At 50.2% G+C, this 22786-nt stretch overlaps 1 long non-coding RNA gene across 2 annotated transcripts; it reads right to left on the bottom strand.

Moving 5' to 3' along the window:
• Positions 1-5291: 5291 nt before the first annotated feature.
• LOC129545731 (uncharacterized) lies at positions 5292-22432 on the bottom strand. 2 transcript variants are annotated; one of them, XR_016036590.1, is made up of 5 exons: positions 22414-22432; positions 11940-12043; positions 6889-7079; positions 6698-6771; positions 5292-6003 (listed from the first exon to the last, which is right to left on the bottom strand). It is a non-coding gene; the product is annotated as an uncharacterized LOC129545731 (long non-coding RNA). The 2 variants fall into 2 exon arrangements; XR_008683746.2 differs by having other exon boundaries at positions 5292-7079.
• Positions 22433-22786: the final 354 nt, after the last annotated feature.

Raw genomic sequence — 22786 nt, forward strand, 5'->3', positions numbered from 1 at the left:
AGCTAAGGGACTGCAGGCTCTGTGGACAGTGGCCTGAGGGACCAGGGAAGGAGTCTCCTTTTAAATCCAAACACCTCGGTTGAACCACTGACTGAAAACCTGGAGTAGGCAGGGCAGCCACCCTCTCGTGTCCCTCCTGGAAGGGTGGTGGGCGACCTCTCCTTTTCATTCTGGCCCAAACAGGGACAGAACTCGCTTCTGTCCTGCTCTCTCTGCCCCACCCCAACCCCCAAGACAGGGCTGGAGGGAAAGAGCGACTCAGTGGCTGGATCCCGGATGAGACACAGTGCGTCATCCTCTTACGTCTTTACGTGGGTTCTCTGCCTCTTCTCTTTGCTCCTCTTTCTTTGGGTCGCTTTCTATTTAATAAGGTTCCTTTTAAAAATGCAATATAATGCAGCTCCGCTAAGAAGCTGGGGGTGTGTATCCCCACTTGGACTAAAATGGAAACTTTTCGAGTTGATGTGAAAAGAGGCAGAGAGTGGAGGCACAAGAGGTCAGTGTGAATGTCCAGCAGAAGTATGGGACCCATGGATTTGGCCATTTTCTGCCCTCAAATAATTTCTTTCACTACTTCATTTTTCTGGTTTTTTAAAAATGGGATGATTTCCTGAAAAAATTGCCATAGGGTAAAAGAGTATCTTCTTAAGAGTAGACCAACCCCTGTTGCCCACCAGTTGGTGGATTGTGTCCAAAAAGTAAGAACTCCATGAACTGTCATGGAAAACCTCCCCCATGAAGTAAACCCCAAAATCAAGATATTAAAGAGTCTCATGTATCATTTATACGTGAACTCTAAAATACGACAGAAATGGACATGTCTACAAAACAGAAACCGACTCACAGGCATGGAGAACAGACTTGTGGTTGCCAAAGGGGATGGGTACTGGGTGGGACAGGGAAGGAGCGGGACTTGGGGATTGGCACATGCAAGGTTCAGCTACAGGATGGGTGAACAACACGGTCCTACTGGACAGTATAGATAGCTATATTCAATATTCTGTGATAGCCATAATGGAAAAGATGATGGAAAAGAATATATATGAATCACTTTGCTGTACACCAGAAATGAACACAACATTGTAAGTCAATCATACTTCAAAAAATTATTTTTCCGTTAAAAAAATAAGAAGTAATCAGGATCATAGAAAACGACTGTTTGCTTTAAGAACAAGGTGAGGGGACAAGGGTTATCTCTGGGTTTGTTTGTATACTACGAGCAGGGGATATCAGAAACCAACGCGGTGCTTCCTTCTGGGAGGAGGGGGCGGGCGCTGAGCAGCTGGGGGACTTCTTGCTGCGTATTTGTCCATAGAAACGATTACGTCACCAAGTCAGGTACTGGGGTTGGCCAAAAAATCGTTCTGGTTTTTCCGTATGATGTTACCAAAAAACCCTAATGAAATTTTGGCCAACCCAATAATTAAACCAAAAGAAAATGAAACAGATACATATTAAAGAGAAGCCTAGTTTTGCCTACTGGATAGACTCAGACATAGATCCGCCCCCAGGGAGAACATAAATGAATCTCTCCAGGCTGGCAGGATGCTCCAGCCAGGATACTTTGTGACGGGCCAGGGTCCAGAGGAAAGAGGGTGTCAGGAGAAGGGCCAGCTAATCCTCTTCCTTTCCTCCCACCAGACCTACTCGGGCTTGTTCTGTGTGACACTCAGCCCCTACCGGTGGCTGCCCATCCATGGGGCCCGCGTGGCCAACGTGTACAAAGGCAAGAAGCGTGCACAGAGATGTCGCCCCACCTCTTCTCCATCTCAGACAGCACCCACCACGAGAGGCTCATGGGTGCGTGTGGGGGTGGGGATAGGAGGGGGCTGCCGGAGCTGTCACGGTGGGGCAAGAAAAATCCCTTTGCTGCTGGGGCTCCAAATGCATAAGACCCCCGTGCTCCCAGTCCCACCCTTGATCCCTCATCAGCCTTTGAAAAAAAAAAAATTTCTCAGTGAGTGCACCTGCAAAGTACCAGCCCTACCTCACACCCTGTCTCATTTAAGCATCACAAAAACATGGAATAACAAGCTAAATAATGTCCAGAACTCAAGGCAACCCTTAACCATTCCCTGTGCCATCTTCGCCATACAGTACAAAGTGATTTTTATTAATGTTACTATTTATCTTTATGTTGCTTACCACTAGGCAGTTTTCTGGGATGGGGCTGGTAGAAACGGAGTGGCTGATAAATTCTTGGGCACTTCGGCAAGGATGTGGGCTGTAGCAGCAGGCGTGTAGCCTCAGACCCCACGGGATCCTAGCTCTTCTTCGTCCGTGGGCCACTGCAGCTACACTCCCTCCAAGCCAGGCAGGATGCAGGGAGATGCAGGCGGCATGGCTAGGGTGATGCCAAATGTTGAGTTTCTAAGTGCTTCCTAATTACATCTTTCTGTTGACAGTTTCCTCCCTACAAAGTGTGAAAATCAATCTATGCTAATCACATAAGTGTCCCTCCTGCCTCTCAGTCTATAGATGTGTAATTAGGTCTGTGTCTTACACATGTAATTAAGCCTTCTTAGAATTAATTGGGGGGACTCTGTATGGAAATCTACAGGCTGCAATTGAGTGGGGTGAGCAGGGTAAGGCTGCGTCTGCTAAACTGAGTTGGGGTGAGGGGTTTCGGGGCCCAAGTCCCCTCCTGCCCCACCCTGTCTGCCCCGATGGCTGGGATGTGAAGACGCCCAGCCTGGACCTTTCACGCTTTGCCTCTCTGCAGCCGCTCCCCTCTCTGCCCCTCACTTGTCTGCTCCCGCTTTCCACCTGCCATGGAGAATCTAGTGCCGGCAAATGGAGAACACGAAGAAAGTCATCCAGTAGTTTGGCGACATCGGAGGAACTGGCCAACTGTCCTCGGATGGGAAGGTAGGCTGTCTAGGGACACTTGGGGCCTCTGGGTCCACACTGCAGAGCTCTGTGACCCTCACAGCTGCTCTCTGGGTTAGGGCCACTTTGCAGATGAGGAGACGGTGACTGAGAGATAAGCGACTTCGGTAGAGTCCCATAGAGAGAAGGTGGCTGCAGACCTGGATCTGACCCACTGGACGGACTCTGATGTCCCAAGCCATGTCTGCCCCTAGAAGTGCTGTGCCAGAGCCCCTTGTGCTTGGCAGGGGAGAGAGGGGACCGCCAGCGCCTGGTTAAGCTGCTTCTGCAGGCCCTGGCAACCCCAGAGCTCAGGGAGCACTCGCTGGACCAGTGGCAACTGTTAAAAGCTAACAGAGAAGAAAGGAAGACTTTGGAGGAGCACCAGGGGTGCCCAGGGAAGGGTTTCAAGGTTCACATAGGAGTCTCTCCACCAAGAGCAAAGGAAAGAAGAAACAGCAGCTGAGAATCAAGGCCTGTCATCTGGCAGGGGTGCTCTGGCAGGGGCTGCAGGGGGACAGTCCTCAGGCGGTGGCCCTCCTCCCGGGTCCCCTCCAGTCCCGCTCTCCCCGTGTCCCCAAGGCCGTGCCCCTCCTGGGTTCCTGGCACATACACCACTGTCATCTGAAAGCCCTGGCTTCCCAGGCAGCAGCCGACAGGCCACCCTACCTTGTTTCTCTCTGGGTCAGGGGTCCCCAGAGGATCAAGTCATCCAGGCAACCCTGTGCTGGAGGCACCAGAAACAACAGCTCCTCCTGCTTCATCAGTATGATGGCAGCAGGGGTGGCCCCAGGGTGGCGGGACAGGCTTTATCACCCCGCCCCAAGGGAGGAAATCAGGGCTGACTGACACTCACCAATGGGATGACCCAAGTCCCAGCATCTCCTTCCCAGACATTGTTATCAGTCAGGAACTTCCCTGGCGGTCTAGTGGTTAAGACTACACATTGCCAATGCAGGGGACATTGGATCAATCCCTGGTTGGGGAGCTAAGACCCCAGCCCTGCACAAGTAGTGTGGCATGGCCAAAAAATATTAATAAATAAAATGGTTCATAATAAATAATGCTTAAAAAACAAAAAAAGAGTCCAATTTAGTATTTAAATCCAGGGGCTTGAGTGCAGAGAAGTGGGCACATGGTGATGGAAGGACTAAGAAGTCAAAACAGGAACCCAGAGATCCGCAGTGGCTGGAGGCTGATCCCACTCCCCCACCCAGAGGCCCCACGGCTGGCGGATTCAGGAGAGGCACTGTCCCCAAGGCCCTGGTGGCCCTGAAGCCTGTCTGGTGGGAGCTGGGTCATGGACGGAGCTCAGTGGTGCCCTGCTTTTCCCTGCTGACCCCGCATCTCCTGCTGGGGCCTCTCACTGCCTGGGGAAGGGGGCTGGGTGGGGAGGAGGTGAGGACAAACGGTGATGGAGATACTGAGACTCCGGTTTCCAGGAGAGCTTGTCCTTGACGGATTCAGTCTCTCCATAAGGAGGCATGGCACAGCGCCCTCTATGTGTCAGCCAGGTCAGTCGCTCAGTCGAGTCCGACTCTCTGCGACCCTGTGGACTGCAGCACACCAGGCCTCCCTGTCCATCACCAACTCCCGGAGCTTGCTCAGACTCGTGCCCATTGAGTCGGTGATGCCAACCAACCACCTCATCCTCTGTCATCCCCTTTCTTCTCCTGCCTTCAGTCTTTCTCAGCATCAGGGTCTTTTCTAATGAGTCAACTCTTCGCATCAGGTGGCCAAAGTATTGGAGTTTCAGCTTCAGCATCAGTCCTTCCAATGAATATTCAAGACTGACAACTCCCACCATGCCTGCCTAGGGTGGAATTCCAGAGGGTTCTAGCCTCTCCTGCAGGGCACTCCTCTGCTCCATTCAGTTCAGTTCAGTTCAGTTCAATCGCTCAGTCATGTCCGACTCTTTGCGACCCCATGAATCACAGCACGCCAGGCCTCCCTGTCCATCACCAACTCCCGGAGTTCACTCAAAGTCACCTCCATCGAGTCAGTGATGCCATCCAGCCATCTCATTCTCTGTTGTCCCCTTCTCCTCCCGCCCCCAATCCCTCCCAGCATCAGAGTCTTTTCCAGTGAGTCAACTCTTCGCATGAGGTGGCCAAAGTATTGGAGTTTCAGCTTTAGCATCAGTCTTTCCAATGAACACCCAGGACTGATCTCCTTTAGAATGGACTGGTTGGATCTCCTTGCAGTCCAAGGGACTCTCAAGAGTCTTCTCCAACACCACAGTTCAAAAGCATCAATTCTTCGGCGCTCAGCTTTCTTCACAGTTCAACTCTCACATCCATACATGACCACTGGAAAAAACATAGCCTTGACTAGACGGACCTTGGTTGGCAAAGTAATGTCTCTGCTTTTTAATATACTATCTAGGTTGGTCATAACTTTCCTTCCAAGGAGTAAGTGTCTTTTAATTTCATGGCTGCAATCACCATCTGCAGTGATTTTGGAGCCCAAAAAAATAAAGTCTGACACTGTTTCCACTGTTTTCCCATCTATTTCCCATGAAGTGATGGGACCAAATGCCATGATCTTTGTTTTCTGAATGTTGAGCTTCAAGCCAACCTTTTCACTCTCCTCTTTCACTTTCATCAAGAGGCTTTTGAGTTCCTCTTCACTTTCTGCCATAAGGGTGGTGTCATCTGCATATCTGAGGTTATTGATATTTCTCCCGGCAATCTTGATTCCAGCTCGTGCTTCTTCCAGCCCAGCGTTCCTCATGATGTACTCTGCATAGAAGTTAAATAAGCAGGGTGACCATATACAGCCTCGACGCACTCCTTTTCCTATTAGGTTCCTGCAAACCTTTGGTCACAGTGTTTTTCTCAACCCATCAATACATCATACACAGTTTCGATTTACACATTATCTTGTTTTATGTGTGTTTCTGTTGAAAAACACACAATATTTAATACATATGGTTGATTCCTTGACATTGAACTCATGGTCAACAGTCACTGTATCTCAGGCCTGAACAAAGCTCATCCAACACACAGATTTTCTCTGCAGAGCACTTCAGAGCCTTCCTGTGCCAGGAACGCCAGGCAGCATGGTGGGACTGTGCTTGGTGGCATCACAAAGAATGAAATCACCAAAAAAAGCAGCAATGTAAAACACCTGGCACTAAACAGAACAGGAAAAGGACACTGGTTTGCAGTAGGAGCTGAACCGAGATGATAGAGCATCACTTATCCAACCTCAGCTGGGAAAAATGTGCTCCTCAGGCAACTTGATATTTTTGCTGCTCTGCGTGTCCACGAATGACCACAAAAGCACCATGAGTATTGATTTGGGGATTACAAATAAACATTAGTGAGCAGGTAAACTGGCAAATAGATAACTCACAGACAGTGAGGATCAACTGTATTTTGGAAGGCCCTCTTCCCATCCCAAATTGAAGACAACGATAATGTAACTAATACATAACTTCAGGAAAATCAATTGGGTGCCCTTCCATACAAATGGAGAAATGAGTGACAGTAATTCCTAATAAATAATGAGGCTGTCAACCTGCAAAAGCTCAGGCGGATCTGAGAGTGCTGCCTGCCTGAGCCCGTCTCTGATGGCTGCAGATGGGCACTGGAGGGGGTGTTGGTGACTCAGGTAGCCAAGTGTGGGTGCTGCCAGTGATGAGATTTTACGAAACAGAGAATAATTCTCAGGGAAGTTTCAATAACAAGTAAATCCTCTCTCGGTTTTCATGGTAGATCATTCTTTTAATATGTAGTGTGTGCTAAATGAAAAAAATTTTTTTTGAGTTAAATGTGCAGAGGTGCTGAGTTCTAGGTTCAAAAAGCATAAATAGTTGTTTACTTACATAAAGGCCTGGCTGGGCTGCAGAATTATTCTTCACAACCTATTGTCCAGAGCAAAACCAGGCATCCGGTGTCTCTGGAAACACCCACATAGTGAGGACCCCAAATGTTGTGACAGCCAGAAGCCATACCCCCGCAGATTTCCTATGTGCCCCTTGGAGAACCAGAGCCCCCAGCTGCCCCTGGGGTTCACCTGCTGCTGATGGGAGATCGGTCTGCCCTGGGCTCATGCGTCTCTCCAGAGCAGGTACTCCGTAACTGATCACTCACATCATCAACTCGGCCCGGAAGTGATGGCAGAAAGCCAGCTCTGTTCAGCTGCTCCCAGCTGCCTCGTGGGACACACACTTGTATCTTTCCAGGAAACCCTTGACAACCTGCAAGCTGAGGAGGACAAGGTGAACCACTTGACCAAGACCAACAGCAAGCTCAGCACCCAGATGCACGAGGCAGTGCCCCGTCCCTGGGCCTGATTCTACACCCTGATGGCCAGGTCTGTCCATTCTGGGAACCAGGAAGGGAGGGCCTTTCTGATGCCACAGCTACGGAACCTGGCCCAGTCTGGTTCTTTATTGCCTTCTGGCCTCAGACACCTCCCTCCCCCACCCCACACACAACTCTACTTTCTCTTGTATTTTTTGTCTCCACAGCTGGAGGATAACTGGAAACAGGAAAAGAAAAGGAAGTAGCTGCTCCCTGTGCTCGGGGAGCTCCCAGCCTCACACAGGGCCATGGACTCTGGACAAGAGGCTGATAGTAAGCAATGCGGCCACCCCAGAGCAGGGGAGTCTGCGCAGAAGCCTACAAACTGAGCTGTCCAAGATCACGAGGAGTGGAGGGGGTAAGTGATCAGCGTCACCCTGGCAATAATGCGGGGGACAGGTGGGGTGAGAAAAGCTGGCAGCAGGAAGACAACTGGGAGGCTACTGCAGCAGTCCAAGCACAAACCAGAACGATTCAGAGGCCGAGGGCGGGAGAGAAGGAGGCAGGCAAGGAGGCGTTGTGGGGCAGAAGCTGCGCTCTGTGTCCTTGAAGCACATTCTGCCTAAGGCATGTCTAAAGCGCTGCTGGCCGCCCCAAGGGCGTGTGCAGCGAAATCCGCCTCTCAGCATGGTTCTCAGGAGGCACACCCAGAAGGTGCCGGAGACCCTGACCCCTCCTCCCCATCCATCTGCTTGGCCTCTGGCCTCTTAGTTCTCACACATGGCTCCTGACACATGGGACCTACGCATCAGGAGGAGACAGCCTTTTGCAGCAAGTTTTGGGAGGAAAGTTTTCCCTGAAAAGGACAAGTGTTTTGTGCGATTCTGGGGTCTGTAGACTGTAAGTTGTACCAGAGCAGTGAGTTCTGCCCGTTTTGTTCACTGATGAGTCCCTGGAATCCCAGGCGATGTCTGGCACCAGGAGGGCCTCAATAAGTCAGAGACAAAATAATAAATGCATGAGTGAGTGATTGAATGGTCCGTGAGAAGCCAGTGGAGCAGAGTCTAGGGCTCGGTGGCGTGGCTCATCTGTAGGGTGAGAAGGCCAGGGGTCGGGGTGAGGGGGCTCAGCAGGGTCAAGGTCTCCCCCGGCTCCACTCCCGCACCAGCTCACTAGCCCAGCCTCAGAGCTTTTCCTCAGGAGGGCAAACCTCCTCTGGCAGGAGGGGTATGGAAATCAACTCTGTCAACTCTAAGGAGAGGACGAGAAGTCTCTGAATTCCACACTGCAGTGGAAACTGAAGGAACGCCAGGTCTGTCCAGGGCGGAGGAGACCCGGCTCCCCTCCTGAAATGCACTGGCCTGGGCCTCGGCCCCCGTCTGCTGACCGGCTGCTACCACGGTCTTCGGAGACTGCCTCATGCCGGCTTCAGTTCCAAGTGCTCACGGTGGCCGCAGGGCCCTCCATGAACTAACCCTGATCCCTCCCTAGCTTCTCACCCACTGTCCCCCCCACCACTCTGTCCAGGCCAGCCAGGCTGGCCCCCTGGCAGTGTTGTGCACACCCCAGCCTCCCTCCTGCCTCAGGGCCATCGCACACTCCCTGCACCCTGCTTCTTTCTGCTTTTCACAGTGTCCCATATAGGCTAAGCTGCCGTCCCTCATTTCCATCCAAGGCCAATGGGTAGGTCTCTAACCTCACACCGGAGAGAGAAATGGCTCTGTCTGCTTATTTGCCTGCTAGGCGTGAATTGAGGAGCTGGAGCAAGAGCTGGAGGCTGAGAGGGCAAGGAGCCAAGGTGAGTGAAACACGTCCACCCTTCCCGGAGTCCAAAGACCCAGGAAAGCCACAGTCCAAGCAGGCGCAGAAACTCCTCGGGAAGCCAACAGAGAGGAGGACAGGGTTCCAGCTGGAAAGGCCATGTGAGCTTCTTGGGCGCCTCCTGCGCTCGGCACTGGGCTCCACGTGCCCACTGACAACGATGAAAGGCACATAGATGCTCTCTGTGCTGCCGACCGTTGCAGGGAGGCGGCAGCAGTGGCCTGGGCGCCGGAGACTGAGTTCAACAGGCCGAGGTGGGGAGGAGGCTCCAGGCAAAGGGGATCAGAAAGCACCATGTGCGCAGGCACAGAGGTGTGAAGGGCAGAGCCAGGAGTGGAGGGAGGCTGGTGGGGACGATCCTTGCAAGCACAGGCCCCTGACCTCACAGATGCCACTCGGTCATCCCAGTCTTTACTACAGGAAACGGGGGCTCTTGGACAGTCAGGGTCAGCGTCATTCACCTCCCCCGGGTGGAGAAACAACATAGCAACCTGTCCCGAGACCTGGAAGGCTTAAGTGACAGGCTGGAAGAGGCTGGGGGAGTCACATCTGCTCAGGTACCATCCTCGGGGGGCCAGGACCCCCAAATTCTGCCCACTTACTGGACAATGGGCAAGGGGATAAAGACTAGTTAGTTCTTGCTGAATTCCCAAGGCTACCTGGGTTCGATCCCTGGGTCGGGAAGATCCCCTGGAGAACGAAACAGTAACCCACTCCAGTATTCTTGCCTGGAGAATCCCATGGACGGAGAAGCCTGGTAGGCTACAGTCCACGGGGTCGCATAGAGTCGGACACGACTGAGCGACGGAACAGAACAGAACAGAACCTAGGGGAGAAACCTATTAATAATAGAGAACAGGCAAGAGGGGGCTGGTTCCGTCCACTTGCTCTGGGCTGCTCAGTTCAGTGGGTCCAAGCGGGACTGAGACTGAAGGCCTCAGGGGGCTGGTGCCGGCCCGCCCACGAGCCCTGCCTCTGCCCCACCCCGGATCAAGCACAACCGCAAGCGGGGAGGCCGAGCTGCTGCAGCTGCGGTAGGAGCTGGAGGAGGCAGCCTTGCAGAGGGCAGCGCGCAGGAAGCACACATGCTCCATGGCCGAGCTAACCGAGCACGTGGAGAACCTGCAGAGGGTGAAGTGCAAGCTGGAGAAGGACAAGCAGGGCATGAAGGCCGAGATCAACGCCAGTGTGCAGACCACGCATCAGTCCAAGGTGAGGGGGATCCCTGCAGAGCCTTCTTGAATAATATCCCCCGAGCCCCCCGACAGGCCTGAGGCGCCATCTAGATGCTGTGAAGGGAACCGAGACGGACCCATCACAGACCCCACATGCTGGGGATATAACCTTGGCCAAGGTGCACCACCCAACTGGGCCTCGGCTTCCCCACCCATAAAACGGGGGTAAAGACAATCCCCGCCTCACAGTGCTCGTTAGGGCTACAACAGTCCCTGGCGCAGGAGGAAGCTCCGTAATATGAGCTACTAGGATCACCGTGACATGAGGAGGGCTGTGTCCTCCAGGAGCTGGAGATGCAGGAGCAGAGACAAGCGCAGTCACGGCCACGCTGAAAAAGCGATACACGGGAGGAAAGAAAATGAAGTCAGTCACTCAACACGCATTTATCCAGCACCTGCCACAGGCAGAGTCTGCATGTGACATGAGGGAAGTGAGGGGCTCCAGGGAAGTGGGGGGCTCCAGAGGTGAGCAGGGATGAGGCTTCGGGGGCCCAGGTCCCAGCCAACAGGTGTCTCCAAACTGCAGACACTCCCAAGGCACCACTGTAGCGCCTGTCTTATCTGAGACTCCTGCTCTAAGGCGGCATTTTCTTCCTGGGTGAGGTCAGCCGGGGCCCACAAGTGAGGGGCTGTGTGCAACTCAAAGGCTCTGGGTTTATGTTGATAGAAAATGGTGAGCTGCTGAGATAGGGGTGTTCTAAAAGGATGAGGCAGGTGGCCAGGGAGGCTGCAAGAGGGCAGCCCAGCTGGGAAGCAGGGTGGGCCTGGCCTGGGCCTGCTCATTCCCCCACTGGGTCCATTCTCGCTGAGCAGATGAATGCTGAGGCCCACATCTGAAAGCTGGAGGGCAACCTGGCAGAGGCCGACGTGAAGGTGGCCGAGCTGGAGCGGAACCAGGTGGAAATCAATGCCATCAGGACCCGCCTCCAGGGTGAGCTCACCCCTCCCCGCAGCTTCCTGAGGACGGAATGGGGATCCTCAAGGAACCTGGAAGAGGACCCGGGTCCCCTCCCGGAGCCTCCCTGACCTTGGAAAACCCACATCCCCTGTGCTGAGACAGGGAGATTTTCTTCTGCCCGCTGATTGCTCCAAGTAACATCTTTACAGCGTGAAACAGGGAACACTATTCAAAACGTTTTCATGTCGGTTCTCTCAGTCTCTCTGTGGGATCAGCAGGAGGAGCAGTTCTACTGATGTGACACAATTTTCGAGCATTTTAAAACGCGATCTGCCTACAGACACAAAGCAAACACGGGTCACTAACGAGGGGACTGGAAAGATGGCCGAGCCACCTTTGAAAAGCATCTGAGGGGCCAGGTTTACACAGCCAGTTGGGAAAGGAACGCCTCAGTAACTCTGACAAGTTAGATGCAAAACTGGTTCCTGTCCCACAGGGCAATAAGACTGCAACCTCTGAGTCTGATTTGGGGTTTGTTCTATCAGAAGAAACTCTTTACATCTCTAGGTCAAAAATGATTTGTGACTCACGCATATGCAAGCTAACATCTAACTTTGCAGAGTCTGGGCCCTAGACAGGGGTCAACAGTTGGGTCAAGCAAAAGTGTAGTTCCTTGGAGAGCTTCACACTCTTTAGGTGTGCCAGGTAGACACAGCTCTCGAGCACTGACACCAGAGAACCTGAGGCATCATTTGGCCTTACTGCCTGCATCCTCAATACTTTTAAAAATCAATTTCGCCACTGGATGGATAAGAAGAGTGAAACAGTGAGGTTGGGGGTGACTCAATCACAAAACTGAAGACTTACAGGACAGAGCTGGAAACCCTTGCTGGTCCTCTGGCGCACGCACCTCCTCCCGGCCTCTGGCTCCAGAAATCAGTCCTCAGATGACAGGAGTGTGGGTTCAGGGGCTGTGATGAATGGATTTTTCAAAGTAAACATTCTTGGCCTCACTGTTGTCTCCAAACTTGTGTATCCCCTGCCAGGGGCTGGGGGCCTCGTTATCTGAAGCCACTAGTTCCACACACATCACCTGGACAGAGGGGACCCTTGGGCACTTGCACCCCTCCTGGGCTCACTTAATTTGGGCAGCTGAGGTGGGGGTCACTGTGCTCCCCATCCCAGCTCTTCCAGCCAACCTGCCATATTGATGGGTTCTTCAAGAGCCGGGCCTAACATCTGGCTCCACATTTCTGTCTCCTCGCCCAGCTGAAAATGGTGAGCTGACCTGGGAGTATGAAGAATCCCAGAGCCCACTCAACCAGATCCTGTGGATAAAGACATCCCTGATGTTGCAGGTGGACGATTAAAAGTGGAAGCTGGACAAAGAGTCGAAGGCTGGCTTGGGGGTGAGGTCGGGGGCAACAGTGCCGCCTCCTTGAAGAAAGTCATATGTTATGAAGATGCAGAAGGAACATGAAAATTATCTGATTCCACTCAGCGAGTAAAAAAGTTAACTACAAAGCCAGAGCATGCGTGTGGGCACACGAGGCTAATTAAATGAGAGAAATTATGTATCCTTGTGGACGGTAATGGGGAGAAATCAAGGAAAATTAAACCTCGGTGATTTGGGTTGCAGACTCCTCTGTCTTTTTGCCTCTTGCTGCACCTTTGATCAACATCACATATCTTTAAAGTGATGGTCCCAGGTGCCACAGAGACCAGGGGGGCTCTGACAGGCCAGTCTGGCCCCCACAGGCCCGCAGCACAGCCATGGTGAGTCTCGCCAACACCAAGCATGACCTGGACCTGCTGGAGGAGCCCCTGGAGGGGGAGCAGGGAGGCAAGTCCCCAGCCCCCTCAGCACGTAGAAGTTTGACTCTGCCAGCTCTGGACCCACCACGCCGACTCTGTCAGTCACCCAGGCACCTGCCACCCTTCCCAAAAGCCTCGCTAAAGGTCAGGCTTACAGGAAATATGGTTCTAACTAAAACAACACTATGGCTCCACTGGGAAGATGACGGGATGGGAAATGAGGGACAGAGGCCAGAGAAAGCGCCAAAACCACACCTTCCACAGCAGGGCACCAAGAGCTAAAGCCTAAAACCGCACAGAGAACATTTCATTTAGAAACGCAGACGTCAAAGCCCAGAACCATCAACTAAAAGTGCTGAAGGTGGGTGTCTGTGACAATCTGGTGCGTGCCCCTGACCCAAGACTGCTGGGTCTCCTAACGAGCCTTACAGAATGACTGGACTCCTCGGATGTCTGGGGAGAAGCAAAAACAATGCACATTTAACCAGAACAAGCCAGGCCTACGCCCCATTTTCCACCATGCCTTGGTCACAGGAGGAGCAGGCCAACCAGACACTGGCCCACTACAGAAGACGGTACACGAGCTGGGTGACACTGAGGAGCAGGTGGGCACGGAGGAGACCGCCCTCAGCAAGCTGTGCTCCAGATACTGCGCAGCCAGCAAGGGCATCACCTCCTGGAGATCATCCAGGTGTCCTGGCTCCTCCAAGACGCTGTCTGAAGAGTGAGGGCCCGTGGCCCCAGCCCATAGCCGGTATGTGTGGACTCCATGCTCCGCGGAGAAGGCGATGGCACCCCACTCCAGTACTCTTGCCTGGAGAATCCCATGGATGGAGGAGCCTGGTAGGTACAGTCCATGGGGTCGCTAAGAGTTGGACATGACTGAGTGACTTCACTTTCACTTTTCACTTTCAAGCATTGGAGAAGGAAATGGCAACCCACTCCAGTGTTCTTGCCTGGAGAATCCCAGGGAAGGGGGAGCCTGGTGGGCTGCCATCTGTGGGGTCGCACAGAGTCGGCCATGAACGAAGCGGCTTAGCAGCAGCAGCAACCATGCTCCAAGTTCACCTGCTCTGCTTAGCTCTTTCCGACTTCTCTTGGATTCAGGCTAAGTCTTTCCTTACCGTTTGCTTAGGGAGGGAATAAAAAAATAGGATGCAGAATCTTTTTCTTAATTCTGACCCTTAAATAATGGTTCTCTCAGAAAGTTAAGGAAACCAGTGGCTTGCCTCTGGATGAGTCCGACGATTAACATGTAACCTCCTTTCAGGGCAAAAACCTCAACGGCGTCCCTTCTGTTGAGCTCCCCTCTCTTGCTGTGGGTTACTCCTGAGGCTCCCTGCACCACCCAGACTCGGGAGGCATTGCCTCCCCTTCCACCTAGGTCTTAGCTTCCAGGATTAGGCACCATGTGAAGCAGATCCCCCGCACTGGCTTGGTGGCTGGTTATGCCTGGGGTCTGCTGGCCCTGGTCCAGTTGTCCTGTCTTCATGTCGCCGTCCTGTGTCACCATGGCACAGTTCTGCCAACAGCATCCAGAGGTGATGAGGTGGAGCCCCTGGGGCCTGCTGTCTGTATCCTGGTTCATTCTGTCTTTAACCGCATATCCCAAGCCTATCCAGGCATGCCGGGCCCAAAGAAGGTGTCCCTGAAGTCTTACAACCTAGAAGAGGATGAACCAGGTGTGACCTGGTGATGCCCATTACAAGGAAGAAAAAGCAGCCCACGCACCTGAGGGCACTGTCTTTCTAGCAGGAAGGCGACAAAGATGTTAGGACTCCCAGCTCTGGCCCACGAGGATCTTCTCACCCTCCCTCTCTCTTTTTCCTGCCAGTGTGATACATATCTCAACAGCAGACCACTGAGAGGAAAAAATATATGAAAAATGGAAAACTGGGCCTATCCCGAGACTACGATGCAAAGTGCAAGCTAGAAAGAGACAGGTGCAAAAGAATAAAGATAGCTGTGGGGGCGAGGGGCTTGGGGATGTAAATACCTGGCCACCAGAGGCAGTAAAATTAGCGTGGCTTCTCTGAGAGCCAGCTTCAAGCACAGGCACCTGGATAACAGTAACTGTAGTCTGCTTTAGCTGAGATCCTGCATGTTCGTGTCAAGGATGGAATGTGTAATGTCTGTGGGACCTGGCTGTTCTCTAGAAGTAATTTCTCAGGTGGACAATTTTACTACCTTGTCCCCATGAATCTTAAATAGAAGAAACATGAAAAATAGGCTGACTGAAGATTGTTTTTAAGTGAAGAATTTTTTCCTGAGACTTCCAAATCCAAAGGCAATGCTTACAGTATACCAGGGTCCTGTGGCATCCGTGTCCTCATTCACAGGCTGGTGTATCAGGGACTTGAAGACAGAGAGCTGAGACAGTTACGGGATGCCCTGCAGGGATGGTAAGATCCATCCAGGCTGACGACCCAAAGGCGCCCCCCACACCCTGCCTCAGTGTCTGCCCTGATGCTCAGACACAGGCAGGTCAGCTCTGTGAGGGGAGATGGTTTTGTGTATTGTGTTTCACTATTGTTAATCAGCAATGAGAGTGCCAGACCTGAAGGGGCAACAGAGTAAATATGGTAAACACATGTGGAGTGAATGCCTCCCAAAGAAATGCAGTGCTTTCTGACATGGCACAGAGCGCTTCCTAAAATCGGGCTGGAGACTTCTCTGATGGTCCAGGGGTTAAGAATCTGCCTTGCATTGCAGGTGATGTGGGTTCAGTTCCTGGATGGGGAACTGAGATCCCACAGGCACTAAGCCCCTGTGCTGCAACAACTGAGCCTATGGGATGACCTGACGCAGCCCAATAAATAAATAAATGAACATATTTTTAAAAAAGGAAATCAGATCCCTGCCCACTGGTGGAATCCACTTGCCAACCCTGGTGTTGACACCCAGGACCCTGCAGAACCGCCTAAATGGAAGCGAGGGCTCACGGTCTCCTCAAGTTACTCTTCTGTTCCTGGGTCCTTCAGTCTTCCCAAGTGTGACCGGACTTCTTTTGTCATCTTCTGGCACTTCTCAACCCCATTCCTCTCTTTACTGTCCTAGTCTTTGGGGTGCAGGGGCAGAGCCCTCAGAAAGACCCGTGCCCCAGCCTTCTGGAGATGGGGGCTTCCCTTTGAATCTCACCACCTGACCTCTCTCCAATGCACTGGCAGACAGAAGTCACTGCTTGGGCTGGGAGAGGAAGGGATAGTGATATTCTATTGGTGGTGCCCACATCATGCTTGTGATGTTTCTAAACTTGGCACTCTCTAGACAGCTCTGGAGGGAAGCCGGTTTGGGTCCTTGGGTGCAAATACACCAATGTGAAAACACTGCCCTCTGGTGGTGGGGTCTCCGAATGCTGGGTGTGACTAACTGGGGAGACCCCAAATCACACAAGCTAAGAATTATTATATATTAGAATTTTAGGGACTTCCTTGGTGGTCCAGCGGCTCAGACTTCATGCTTCCAGTGCAGGGGCCCAGGTTTGATCCCTGGTGAGGGAACTAGAGCTCACACGCCACAACTAAGTTTCCACAGGACACAACTAAAAATCCTACATGCCGCAACTGAAGATCCAGAGTGCTGTAACTAAGACCCAGCGCGGCCAAATAAGGAAATAAATACTTGGGGGGGCGGAAGGGATTTTAGAACTGGAAGGGACATTTAGAGGGTATCGAGTCCAGCTTTTGGCTAATTTGGGATTCCCTTCCATAGCATCCCTGAAAAATAAATGGTAATCCAACTTGAACTCTTCCAGTGGAAAAAGGCAGCCCACTGCAGTTCTGGCTGACAGTCATGGTTCAAAAGTCCCACTCAGTACTGAACCGTAATATGTCTCCCTTATTTTGACCTTATTTCGATCGAGTCTTCACCTGTGTAATTACACAAAATAAGTCTAATTCTTATGCATTGAAGTCAGACAGATATGGTTTCCACTTTCCCACTAGTACGACCTTGGGCAACTTAACCTATCTTACCTCCTGCTTTCTTGACTATTAAATGAGAAATAATAACAGCATCTGCCTCATAGGAATGTAAAGTTTAAACAAGATAACTTGGCACAGCGCCCATTATGCTAACGCTGAGGCATTTGCTAAGTTCCTTCTAGTATTCCATATGATTTCTGCACTTGACCTTCCTGGGGAGGCTCTCCCAGGCTGTTAGTCTGGTAGCTGACGGCAGCGAACCTCTTGCTGGAGAGAGGGCATCCATGAGGTTTTAAACCTGGAGGACAGCCCACACAAGGAGAATTCTCCACATGTGGAGAATTCCACAGCAGCTCCTCATTCTGCTGGGGAGAGTGGGGGCCCAGACAGAGGCAGGCTCAGTGACTTGCCCAAGACCATTCAGTTAAAGCAGAGAGAGAAATAATTCATCGTGGTAGGAGACGAGATGAAGTTTCTGACCCAGTATTTATTTAAAAAAACACACACATACAACAGACTTCAGTTAGCCACATATGCTGGTTTGCCTGAAAGTGTTAGTCGCTCAGTCATGTCTGACTCTTTGGGACCCCATGGACTGTAGCCCACCAGGCCCCTCTGTCCATGGGGATTCTCCAGGCAAGAATGCTGGAGCTGGTTTCCATTCCTTTCTCCAGGGGACCTTCCCAACCAAGGGATCGAACCGGGGTCTCCTGCATTGCAGGCAGATTCTTTACCAGCTGAGCCACCACAGAAGCCCATTGTTTTTGCCTGCTGCTGCTGCTAAGTCACTTCAGTCGTGTCCGACTCTGTGTGACCCCATAGACGGAAGCCTACCAGGCTCCCCCGTCCCTGGGATTCTCCAGGCAAGAACACTGGAGTGGGTTGCCATTTCCTTCTCCAATGTGTGAAAGTGAAAAGTGAAAGTGAAGTCGCTCAGTCGTGTCTGACCCTTAGCGACCCCATGGACTGCAGCCCACCAGGCTCCTCCATCCGTGAGGTTTTCTAGGCAAGAGTACTGGAGTGGCTTGCCATTGTCTTCTCCCTTGTTTTTGCCTAAGGACATGTAATTTCAGAATGACTTAAAGATCTAAGAGGGTATAATCTATGCAGTCTTGCAAAATAATATATTATTAATTGGTGTCCATGGTGACTGAAATCAGGGCACTGGCACCATGTTCTGTAGAATAAGTGGAGCAAACGTTTATTTTGATGGTTCTGCTAGATGTTTTGGGATACTTTTTAAGACTGCTAAATTTTGTATCACTGGCTATATTAAATATATATGTTTTATTTTCAATATTCTTGAAGCTCTGGCACCTGGGGCCTCACTGGCGGAGGAGATGCTGCCTCTCCCAGAGCTGCTAATCCCGAGGGACAGCAAACGGCTCTCACACACAGGCTCACCAATCCAGAGCCCACACTCTGAACTACCTCCTCTACCCTGCTCTTGTACCTTGGGAGGCAATGCTTCCCTCCCTAATCATCCCAGGACCAGGACCAGACGAGGGACGGCCCCTCTGCCCCAGAGCACTGAAATTACTCCACCAGCCAATCCTAACCCTGCTCACCCAGCCGCCCCCTTTCCTTTCTGTGGGAACCATAATGAAAGTTCGTGTGCCTGGTTTCCCCTTGCTCCTTTGGCTCCTGACCAACCCTGGGGCTTCCCCACAAGGCCCTGCGTGGCATGTCATGCCGTACCTTCTGCTTCCAGGGACAGGTCTCTGAGTGAATAAACTTCCTCCTTCATGACAATCATTTCCACATCTGTTTATCTTCCCATACCTGATTAAAGCAAATCCCAGGGACATTTGAAGATACATACACCGATTAGCTTCCTCGTCCTCCTTTCACATGTGAGCCAATCCTGGGTCTTTGCAGGGAACCCAGCAGGGAGCACAACTTTGGGTGTTTCCAGAAATCACAAAGACTGCTGCCCCTCCACCGACAGGCTAGCAGGAACTGAGGTTGGAGATCTGTTGTGAAAAGGCCAACCTTGAGGTATGGTAAAGCCACAAGACTGGAAGGGAACTTGCTGGCTATTATAAGGGACTGTTCTCTCCTCTGGACCCGGAAACCTGGCTTAGGCTAATGAAAAATATATCCTGAGGTTTTGGAGCAGTGATCCCGTAATACTTTTTTTCTACAGACATTTTTTAAAAACCAACTTTTAGGAGCTTCCCTGGTAGCTCAGTGGTAAGGAATCCACCTACCAATGCAGGAGACATGGGTTTGATCCTGGTCCAGAGAGATCCCAAATGCGCCAGAGCAACTCAGCCCATGTGCCACAACTACTGAGCCTGTGCTCTACAGCCTGGGAGCCACAACCACGGAAGCCCTCATGCCTAGAGCCCATACTCTGCAACAAGAGCAGCCACTGCAATAAGCCCGTGCACCACAAGCAGAGTAGTCTCTGCTCTCCACAACTGGAGGAAAACCCCATGCAGCAGTGAAGGTACAGCACAGCCAAAAATAAAATAAATACAATTTTTTTAAAAAAAGATAGCACTAAAAACCTTCTAAACACTGATAAAACAATTCTTTAAATATCACTAATTATGTAATTATTTAACGCTTAATGACCTCCCTAGTGATTACATTTGTTGAGCAGTACATGACGTGCATTATATTTGATGAGAATTAAATATTACCTTTAATAGACATGTACCATAAAGCAAATAAACAATGTAAATGTGTAAAAGACATATCATTAACGCAATTGGATTTACCAAATAAATATGACAAATCAGGTAATTTTTTTTAATGGTTACTGGGACCTCCCTGAAGGGCCAGTGGTTAAAACTCTGCCCTTTCACTGGTGGAGGAAACTAAGATCCCATATGCCACATGAGGTGGCCAAAATTTTTTTAGAAAATGAATCCAAGAGAAGACCTGAGAACTCTTATCCTTATTTGAAGGAAACTTAAGAGAAGTTGACTGACTTGCCCAAAGTTACATACGTACTGTAGCTGGTAAACTGCAGAGTCAGAGTTTGAACCCAGTTCTATTTATCTCCAAAGTTAATGAACTCTTTTAAGCTATCATACTATCTTTTTTTTTAAATAATAGATTGTGTAAAAAACATTTTAAGAACGTGTTAGAAACAAAATGTGTAAGAAGTGGCCCTTCAGGAGATTTACAGGCTGGTGACTAGAGATTTCATTTACCAAATTAGGAAAATGATACTTTGTATTCATAAATATGCTTATATGCTTGCTCTTCTAAGTATGGTATTTGTGTGTATGCTATTCACATACATCTGAGTCCCTTGGACTGCAAGGAGATCCAACCAGTCCATTCTGAAGGAGATCGATCCTGGGTGTTCATTGGAAGGACTGATGCTAAAGCTGAAACTCCAATACTTTGGCCACCTCATGGGAAAAGACTCTGATGCTGGGAGGGATTGGGGGCAGGAGGAGAAGGGGACGACAGAGAATGAGATGGCTGGATGGCATCACCGACTCGATGGACATGAGTTTAAGTGAACTCTGGGAGTTGGTGATGGATAGGGAGGCCTGGCGTGCTGTGATTCATGGGGTCGCAAAGAGTCGGTCACGACTGAGTGACTGAACTGAACTGAGACTATCTTACATCCCTAGACACCCCATAAACTGGTCCGATCCCTGAGCTACAGAAATGGACTGGAAGATCAGCCTTTGAACCACTTTGCTGAACACCTGAAACTAACACAACATTGTAAATCAGCTATGCGTTAGTCGCTCAGTCATGTCCGACTCTTTGTGACCCCATGGATTATAGCCAGCTCCTCTGTCCATGGGATTCTCCAGGCAAGAACACTGGAGTGGGTAGCCATTTCCTTCTCCAGGGGATCTTCCCAACCCAGGAATTAAACCTGGGTCTCCGACATTGTAGGCAGACTCTTCACAGTTTGAGCCACCAGGGAAGCCATCTGAGACTATCTTACTTCCCTAGACACCCCATAAACTGGCCCCACCCCTTCGCTACAGAAATGAACTGGATGATGAGCCTAGAGTGGAAAAATCTGCATGCATTTTTCAATCCCTCTGCACTGAATTGTATAAGACCTTTTCTACAGGAAATGTTCCCTCCTTAGGACCACACACAGCACTTGGGACAATATCTAAATCATAAGGATTATTAACACAGAGTATGCATTTATGGTTTTGTCCTTAACTTTTTTTTTCTCTTTTTGGCCACTTCACATGGCATCTTAGTTCCAGGACCAAGGATCAAATGCACTCCTCCTGAAGTGGAATCACAGAGTTTTAACCATTGGACCACCAGAGAAGTCCCTGTTAACTTGTCAGTTTTACAGGCATTGATTCACTAATATTTTCAAGAGTCTTGTGGGGAACAGGTGGCTAGCATTAACCCGGGCAAGAGACAGAAACGGAGGCAGGCTGGCGTTAAGTGCTCACTGCCACTGAGCTGGTGGCACAAGCAAGAACCAATCTTCTTACTCTCCAAATCCACATTCCAGATACTATATCAAAGGTCTCCTGAACAGAAGGAAATTCTTAGATCTTTGCAAACACATAATCTTTCCAGTGTATGACTGGTTATGTTCTTGATGTTCCTATCTGTACAAACCCCCTTTCCCATTCACAACCGGGAGTGACCAACTGAAATCTCAAGACTGTTTCCTTTACTCATCATTTCATTCAACAGACATTAACTAGGCACTTCCAGGTTCGAGGTACTATGCATTTCCTTCCACTTACGACATCTGTGAACTGGTTTCACCCTAGCCTCTAAGTTCCTTGAGGACAGTGGCATTTCACCCAACTCTTCTGTACACCGCATGAAATGCCTGACAATACTTGGCACTTGGTGAATACCCGTTGTTTGATGACTTGAAGCTCGACCAAAACTCCAATCTAGTCCTATTCCAACTGAGGGGGATGGGACAAGATGGCAGAGTAGTAGGACCTTGAGTTCACTGCCTCTAAAGAGCTCATCAAAATTACAACTAATTGCTAAACGGCCATCGATGAAGAAGACTGGAACCTACCAAAAAAGAGATCCTACATCCAGACATAAAGAAGAAAGCACAATGAGACAGGAGGGGTGCACTCTTGATAAAATCAATTCCGAATGAATCAATAATGCAAATAAAATCATCCATAACAGTGTCCAGCTGCTCCCTTCCACCTGTTTCCCATTTCTAAGTACCAACTTCCCTGGAATTGATTTTTTAAAGGGCACAGTCCTCATATTGGATACTAGATCAGGGTCATCACAGTAGTCTAAAAAACACACACTAAGAATGACTTGATTCCCTTGTAATTCCAAGGTTCTTACACCAGGCCATGATGGGATTAGGGGGCGATGTTCCGGACTAGGAATTATGTCAGCATTGCCACTGACTTCCATCAAAATCTTCCTGGAGTCTCAAAAACCTCTGGTCCTGTTTCCTCAGTTATAGAACATGATGGTTTCACTTAAGAGCCCCTGAGGAACTAAGAGTCTACCATCCAGAATGGTTCATAAAATATGAAAGACAATGTATTGAATGGTAAACTTTGTTTAGGCTGAAATGCAAAATATTAACTCAAAAGATAGAATCAGTGATTAACATTTAAAATGTCTAATTGTTACTCTTCTGGGCCTAAATTATTTCTTACCTTGTCATTTATCATAAAGAGTCTGGTATTATTGATTTGTATGTGTCACTCTCATTTACCCAAACTATAAAAGACTTCAAAGAAGGAACTGTCCTTTGTAAAGAGGTGGGATTTAAGTAAAATACTGTTGATATTTTGACTCTGGGTAACAACTCTACATACTTCCGGATTCGTTCATCTGACTTGGAGACATAGGAGGAATCCTCGCTTCCACGTGCGGTCCTTCCTCTGCCAGGATGCTGTCTCCAGGAGGTAGTAATTAACTAAAAATGATCTTTCCACTCTCAATATACCCTAGAACCAAAGATCTTGCAGCCATGGGACCAAAGATAATCAATTACTCCAGGGCATTGCTGCTGCTCAGTCACTTCAG

Source organism: Moschus berezovskii, chromosome 27 (assembly GCF_049115385.1).
Source record: "Moschus berezovskii isolate FMDL1 chromosome 27, NW_MosBer_1.0, whole genome shotgun sequence".
In the NCBI taxonomy this organism is placed as follows: Eukaryota; Metazoa; Chordata; class Mammalia; order Artiodactyla; family Moschidae; genus Moschus; species Moschus berezovskii.